This window comes from Syngnathus floridae, chromosome 13 (genome assembly GCF_059516105.1).
Source record: "Syngnathus floridae isolate MCC-2025c chromosome 13, RoL_Sflo_1.0, whole genome shotgun sequence".
NCBI classification, from domain to species: domain Eukaryota; kingdom Metazoa; phylum Chordata; class Actinopteri; order Syngnathiformes; family Syngnathidae; genus Syngnathus; species Syngnathus floridae.
The window spans coordinates 1,203,173-1,211,040 of NC_142425.1; the positions used below are offsets into that span (position 1 = coordinate 1,203,173).

The following is a 7,868-nucleotide window of genomic DNA, read 5'->3' on the forward strand; positions in this document are numbered from 1 at the left end:
AAGAGGGACCCTCCCATCTGTGGACTTTTCTCAAGGTTTCTCATTTCCCATAGCTGGAGTTTTGAGTTTTCCCTTGCCCTCTTGGGAGTTTAAGATCTGGGGATGCTTGAGAATATCTTTCGTTCTTCACATGTGCTGAGTGTTGTTGTTAGTCACCTAAATGTTGAACAGAGGCTGTGATTTACCGAAGTCAAATTCCTTGTTTGGCACGCTCAAACATGGCGAATAAAAAACTCTTGAATCTTGAATTTCGGCCACCTGGCGCGTGCGCACGGCCTCCCGGTGGAACCGGGAAGCGTGCGCGAGTGTGCTGGCCGCTGGAAGTGCAATGAGGCTCCGCAATCTCCTCCGCGGTGCTTATAAACAGCCGATCCGCTAGGCGGGAGCTTATTTCGGCCACTTGGCTCGTGCGCACGGCCTCAAGGTGGAATCGGGCGGCGTGTGTGAGTGTGCTGGCCGCTGGAAGTGCAATGAGGCTCTGCGGTCTCCTCCGTGGTGCTTATAAACAGCCGGTCCGCTAGGCGGGAGCTTATTTCGGCCACTTGGTGCGTGCGCACGGCCTCCCGGTGGAACCGGGAAGCGTGTGCGAGTGTGCTGGCCGCTGGAAGTGCAATGAGGCTCCGCTATCTCCTCCGCGGTGCTTATAAACAGTCGATCCGCTAGGCGGGATCTTATTTCGGCCACTTAGCGCATGCGCACGGCCTCCCGGTTGTTCCGGGCGGCGTGCGCGAGTATGCTTGCCGCTGGAAGTGCAATGAGGCTCCGCGATCTCCTCTGCGGTGCTTATAAACAGCCGATCCGCTCGGCGGGAGCTTATTTCGGCCACTTCGCGCGTGCGCACGGCCTCCCGGTGGAACCGGGTGGCGTGCGCGAGTGTGCTGGCCGCTGGAAGTGCAATGAGGCTCTGCAGTCTCCTCCGCGGTGCTCATAAACAGCCGATCCGCTAGGCGGGAGCTTATTTCGGTCACTTGGCGCATGTACACGGCCTCCCGGTTGTTCCGGGCGGCGTGCGCGAGTGTGCTTGCCGCTGGAAGTGCAATGAGGCTCCACGATCTCCTCCGCGGTGCTTATAAACAGCCGATCCGCTAGGCGGGAATTTATTTCGCCCACTTGGCGCGTGCGCACGGGCTTCCGGTGGAGTTGGGCGGCGTGTGCGAGTGTGCTTGCCGCTGGAAGTGCAATGAGGCTCCGCGATCTCCTCTGCGGTGCTTATAAACAGCCGCTCCGGTAGGCGGGAGCTTATTTCGGCCACTTGGCGCATGCGCACGTCCTCCCGGTTGTTCCGGGCGGCGTGCGCGAGTGTGCTTGCCGCTGGAAGTGCAATGAGGCTCCGCGATCTCCTCCGCGGTGCTTATAAACAGCCGATCCGCTAGGCGGGAGCTTATTTCGGCCACGGCGCGTGCGCACGGCCTCCCGGTGGAGCCGGGCGGTGTGCGTGAGTGTGCTGGCCGCTGGAAGTGCAATGAGGCTCTGCGATCTCCTCCGCGGTGCTTATAAACAGCCAATCCGCTAGAAGGGTTCTTATTTCGGCCACTTAGCGCATGCGCACGGCCTCCCGGTTGTTCCGGGCGGCGTGCGCGAGTATGCTTGCCGCTGGAAGTGCAATGAGGCTCTGCGGTCTCCTCCGCGGTGCTTATAAACAGCCGATCCGCTAGGCGGGAGCTTATTTCGGCCACTTGGCTCGTGCGCACGGCCTCAAGGTGGAATCGGGCGGCGTGTGCGAGTGTGCTGGCCGCTGGAAGTGCAATGAGGCTCTGCGGTCTCCTCCGCGGTGCTTATAAACAGCCGGTCCGCTAGGCGGGAGCTTATTTCGGCATCTTGGTGCGTGCGCACGGCCTCCCGGTGGAACCGGGAAGCGTGCGCGAGTGTGCTGGCCGCTGGAAGTGCAATGAGGCTCTGCTATCTCCTCCGCGGTGCTTATAAACAGCCGATCCGCTAGGCGGGATCTTATTTCGGCCACTTAGCGCATGCACACGGCCTCCCGGTTGTTCCGGGCGGCGTGCGCGAGTATGCTTGCCGCTGGAAGTGCAATGAGGCTCCACGATCTCCTCCGCGGTGCTTATAAATAGCCGATCCGCTCGGCGGGAGCTTATTTCGGCCACTTGGCGCGTGTGCACGGCCTCCCGTTGGAACCGGGTGGTGTGCGCGAGTGTGCTGGCCGCTGGAATTGCAATGAGGCTCCGCGATCTCCTCCGTGGTGCTTATAATTGCCGATCCGCTAGGCAGGAATTTATTTCGGCCACTTGGCGCGTGCGCACGGCCTTCCGGTGGAGTTGGGCGGCGTGTGCGAGTGTGCTTGCCGCTGGAAGTGCAATGAGGCTCCGCGATCTCCTCCGCGGTGCTTATAAACAGCGGCTCCGCTAGGCGGGAGCTTATTTCGGCCACTTGGCGCGTGCGCACGGCCTCCCGGTGGAGCCGGGCGGTGTGCGCGAGTGTGCTGGCCGCTGGAAGTGCAATGAGGCTCTGCGATCTCCTCCGCGGTGCTTATAAACAGCCAATCCGCTAGGCGGGATCTTATTTCGGCCACCTGGCGCATGCGCACGGCCTCCCGGTGGAACCGGGAAGCGTGCGCGAGTGTGCTGGCCGCTGGAAGTGCAATGAGGCTCCGCGATCTCCTCCGCGGTGCTTATAAACAGCCGATCCGCTCGGCGGGAGCTTATTTCGGCCACATGGCGCGTGTGCACGGCCTCCCGGTGGAACCGGGTGGCGTGCGCGAGTGTGCTGGCCGCTGGAAGTGCAATGAGGCTCTGCAGTCTCCTCCGCGGAGCTCATAAACAGCCAATCCGCTAGAAGGGAGCTTATTTCAGCCACCTGGCGCGTGTGCACGGCCTCCCGGTGGAACCGGGAAGCGTGCGCGAGTGTGCTGGCCGCTGGAAGTGCAATGAGGCTCCGCAATCTCCTCCGCGGTGCTTGTAAACAGCCGATCCGCTAGGCGGGAGCTTATTTCGGCCACTTGGCTCGTGCGCACGGCCTCAAGGTGGAATCGGGCGGCGTGTGCGAGTGTGCTGGCCGCTGGAAGTGCAATGAGGCTCTGCGGTCTCCTCCGTGGTGCTTATAAACAGCCGGTCCGCTAGGCGGGAGCTTATTTCGGCCACTTGGTGCGTGCGCACGGCCTCCCGGTGGAACCGGGAAGCGTGTGCGAGTGTGCTGGCCGCTGGAAGTGCAATGAGGCTCCGCTATCTCCTCCGCGGTGCTTATAAACAGTCGATCCGCTAGGCGGGATCTTATTTCGGCCACTTAGCGCATGCGCACGGCCTCCCGGTTGTTCCGGGCGGCGTGCGCGAGTATGCTTGCCGCTGGAAGTGCAATGAGGCTCCGCGATCTCCTCTGCGGTGCTTATAAACAGCCGATCCGCTCGGCGGGAGCTTATTTCGGCCACTTCGCGCGTGCGCACGGCCTCCCGGTGGAACCGGGTGGCGTGCGCGAGTGTGCTGGCCGCTGGAAGTGCAATGAGGCTCTGCAGTCTCCTCCGCAGTGCTCATAAACAGCCGATCCGCTAGGCGGGAGCTTATTTCGGCCACTTGGCGCATGTACACGGCCTCCCGGTTGTTCCGGGCGGCGTGCGCGAGTGTGCTTGCCGCTGGAAGTGCAATGAGGCTCCACGATCTCCTCCGCGGTGCTTATAAACAGCCGATCCGCTAGGCGGGAATTTATTTCGCCCACTTGGTGCGTGCGCACGGGCTTCCGGTGGAGTTGGGCGGCGTGTGCGAGTGTGCTTGCCGCTGGAAGTGCAATGAGGCTCCGCGATCTCCTCTGCGGTGCTTATAAACAGCCGCTCCGGTAGGCGGGAGCTTATTTCGGCCACTTGGCGCATGCGCACGTCCTCCCGGTTGTTCCGGGCGGCGTGCGCGAGTGTGCTTGCCGCTGGAAGTGCAATGAGGCTCCGCGATCTCCTCCGCGGTGCTTATAAACAGCCGATCCGCTAGGCGGGAGCTTATTTCGGCCACGGCGCGTGCGCACGGCCTCCCGGTGGAGCCGGGCGGTGTGCGTGAGTGTGCTGGCCGCTGGAAGTGCAATGAGGCTCTGCGATCTCCTCCGCGGTGCTTATAAACAGCCAATCCGCTAGAAGGGAGCTTATTTCGTTCACTTAGCGCATGCGCACGGCCTCCCGGTTGTTCCGGGCGGCGTGCGCGAGTATGCTTGCCGCTGGAAGTGCGATGAGGCTCTGCGGTCTCCTCCGCGGTGCTTATAAACAGCCGATCCGCTAGGCGGGAGCTTATTTCGGCCACTTGGCTCGTGCGCACGGCCTCAAGGTGGAATCGGGCGGCGTGTGCGAGTGTGCTGGCCGCTGGAAGTGCAATGAGGCTCTGCGGTCTCCTCCGCGGTGCTTATAAACAGCCGGTCCGCTAGGCGGGAGCTTATTTCGGCATCTTGTTGCGTGCGCACGGCCTCCCGGTGGAACCGGGAAGCGTGCGCGAGTGTGCTGGCCGCTGGAAGTGCAATGAGGCTCTGCTATCTCCTCCGCGGTGCTTATAAACAGCCGATCCGCTAGGCGGGATCTTATTTCGGCCACTTAGCGCATGCACACGGCCTCCCGGTTGTTCCGGGCGGCGTGCGCGAGTATGCTTGCCGCTGGAAGTGCAATGAGGCTCCGCGATCTCCTCCGCGGTGCTTATAAACAGCCGATCCGCTCGGCGGGAGCTTATTTCGGCCACTTGGCGCGTGTGCACGGCCTCCCGTTGGAACCGGGTGGTGTGCGCGAGTGTGCTGGCCGCTGGAAGTGCAATGAGGCTCTGCGATCTCCTCCGCGGTGCTTATAAACAGCCAATCCGCTAGGCGGGATCTTATTTCGGCCACCTGGCGCATGCGCACGGCCTCCCGGTGGAACCGGGAAGCGTGAGAGAGAGAGTTAGAATGCGGCAGGCTTTGATGTCTATTCATATGCAAATGAGTTAGGAGGTCATAAAATTTTATGATCTATTGATGTTAAGATTTATGACGTATTTTATTGGGGGTCATAAATTCTTTAGCGGGTTGGTGGCATCAAGATGGCGCCAGTCGTGACGGCGCCATCTTTGACTGTCGCCATTTTGGTTTGCTGGCGCCATTTTTAAGATGTGGATATGTATGGGCATGTATTTTTATGAATCAAGACAGGTGGAGCACCTGTGCTAGCTTTGCTAACAGCCCTCTGAGCTACCTTTGCATCCGGCCCGTACGTGTGAGATTGAAGGGGATCCTTTTTGCTGAGAAGGCGAAGGGGAGGGGGTGTTTGTGATAGGGTGGGGGGTTTGTGATAGGTGTCAAAGTTGGCTGGAAGAGAGTCGCATATAATTTGAGAATCAATAGCTCAGCCAAAGTTATCTGAAAGCGAGAGACGCATGTAATTTGGTAAACATTGGTTTAGAGGATCAAAGGGCTTTTGTTGAGAAAATCACACTGTTACAAGTCACAAGTTATCTCTAATGTAATTTGACAAACAATAGCGGAGTCGGTATTACTGGGGCCAAGGATATGAGAAAGACCTCTTTGATGCGTCATCAACATACGACCAAAGTTATCCGATTTACCGCGACACGTGAGCTCATAGGCGTGGTCTTATCCCCGCCGAATTTAAAAGTTTGGTGTGGACGAGCATCATTTTGGAGAAGACAAGACAAGGCAAGCCATCACTCTGACGAACAGAATCGAAGCGTGTCAAAAAGTTGTTTTCGAGAATGGTTAAAGGTAAGTCATTTTACTACATTTCTCACAATAATGACAATAATAATAACAAATAATAATAATAATAAATAATAATAATAAGTTATTTTTATAAAACAAGATGTATTGTTTATATAATATTTGCAGACAACATCGTTTTTGCCGATGTCCACGCATCTTTTGACGACGATTTTAGCGACGTTTACCTAACACAATCAGACTACGGTGAGTCAATAGCGCATCTAAGATAGTTCTTATAGAGGGTATTAGTTACTGATTTTATTTTTTATGTTTGTATCAGATCTCGTGGCCGCGGCCACTAGAAAAAGCGTTCGGCCGACACAAGCTGCTTTCGACCGCCATATTGGAGCAGTGGAAACGACAGAGTCAGAGCGACCAGCTGTATCAGAGTCACGTGTTACTGTTGAAACCAATCCGATTGCACCCCACACCAACCGACAGGAGGCAGCGACGGATTCTGAACTACTTGAGGCTCTATCTACTTACGAAGCTTTAAACCATCATCATCAAGAGTCGACAAACAAAGTTGGAGGTATTCCTTATATTTTTTCTCTCTTTATGTGCTATCATACTTGCTATTTTCGGTATTATAAAGGATTAACTTACAGGTGAACATCGTGACACCGAGCCACAGAGAGAGAGGAAGAGGAGGAAGAGGAGGGGGCACCCCTTCTACAACACCCACCACTCAAACAGCAGGGGGCCTCTCAGGTGTCGGGGTAACTGTATCTACAAAAGACGGTTACAAGAGTGCTTTAAGATTATACGTGCTCTTACAGATTTAGCCGAATCAAAATAGGTTTGTGTTGTTTCTGCTGTGTTTTGTAAAAGAAAATATAATGGATCATTCAAACCTTACGTCGACGGAGTCGGATTTCTTAGCAAACATTTCTGAAATAGATTTGCCATCATTTAACGGGGCAAGCCAAAGAAGTGACACACCAGAGCTAGATTTATCAAACGTTAACAATACGTCTACGAGTCAAATAACAGATTTGCTCAACAATGTGACCGTTGCTTTGTCAGAGGGGGAGAGACCAGACAGTCCTGCTATTCTCACTCATTTACAGACTGTCATAGATGAATTGAACAACCGAAGCCCGAATGAAGGTGGACAGAGTCCTACACAAATCCCGTCACAATTGCTAAACATGATAGCAGAATTAAACAACCATGCTAATGACAGCGACGGGCGTATCAGTCCTGACATTCCTATCCAGTTGCTAAACATCATCCAAAATCTAAATACACAGCCTCTGGTTGACCCGTTGACCGCTAACTCTCGCGATTCATCACCACCGGCTGCTATTGACGCCGTTCGGCCGATATTTCAGCCTAACAACTGTGCTGTTATAACTGATCATGAAATAGACGTTATTGATGACAACACATCACCGTTTCAACACACGCCCCAACAATCTAACAACGGTTCTGTATTAGCTGACCAACGCGGCGGTTCGGTTGTAATCAACAGGCCGCATTTCAATAATGTAGAGGTGAGACGACGGCTAAATATACCATCGCAACAGAACATTAATGATTTTGCAACCTTCTACCTCCAGATTGAAGACAGAATAGATGATGTCTTGCAAGAGGTAGCTAGCAGGGCGCAAACAGGTGATGTAATTCAGATAGAGCTCGCGGCTGGTAACGATAGAGCTCACATCTGCCCGCAAACTAGTGATATAAACTCTATCAGAGATAATGTATCAAACCTGCTTGAACGTTTAGCCCAATCAAATACAGAGCTTCTGGCTGATGAGAGCTTAGAGCTCATTGTACAAATAGTCACTCCATTGCGTGGTGGTGGTGGAATGCGTCGAAGGCTGCTGAACACTACCAACAGAGAGATTTTGAGGTTGAAAAAACGACACCTACACATACCACGTAATAAAGACAATAATTTGTGTTTCGCTCTCTCGCTAACCTATCTGCTAAATGACACACTGACAACAAAACAAGCCACGAGACACGCACGGCTCTTACAGGAGAGTGTAGGATTGGATTGTCAAACACCTGTGAGTCTGGGCGATGTCTATAAATTTGAGAAAGTCCTCAAACGGAAAATAACTGTAATGTATCGAAAAGAGGACTGCCGCCCCATGACCTTTTTCGACACGCGTTACCCCAAAACAGATAACGACACTCTATTTGTCTTAAACCTCGAGGGCCACTATTACGGCGTGAAAGCTATTGAGGCATTT

At 54.8% G+C, this 7,868-nt stretch overlaps 1 long non-coding RNA gene across 1 annotated transcript; it reads left to right on the forward strand.

Moving 5' to 3' along the window:
• The first annotated feature begins 5,248 nt into the window (after positions 1-5,248).
• On the forward strand, positions 5,249-7,164 carry LOC148388005 (uncharacterized). Its single transcript, XR_015862330.1, has 4 exons — positions 5,249-5,667; positions 5,791-5,868; positions 5,945-6,196; positions 6,273-7,164. It is a non-coding gene; the product is annotated as an uncharacterized LOC148388005 (long non-coding RNA).
• Positions 7,165-7,868: the final 704 nt, after the last annotated feature.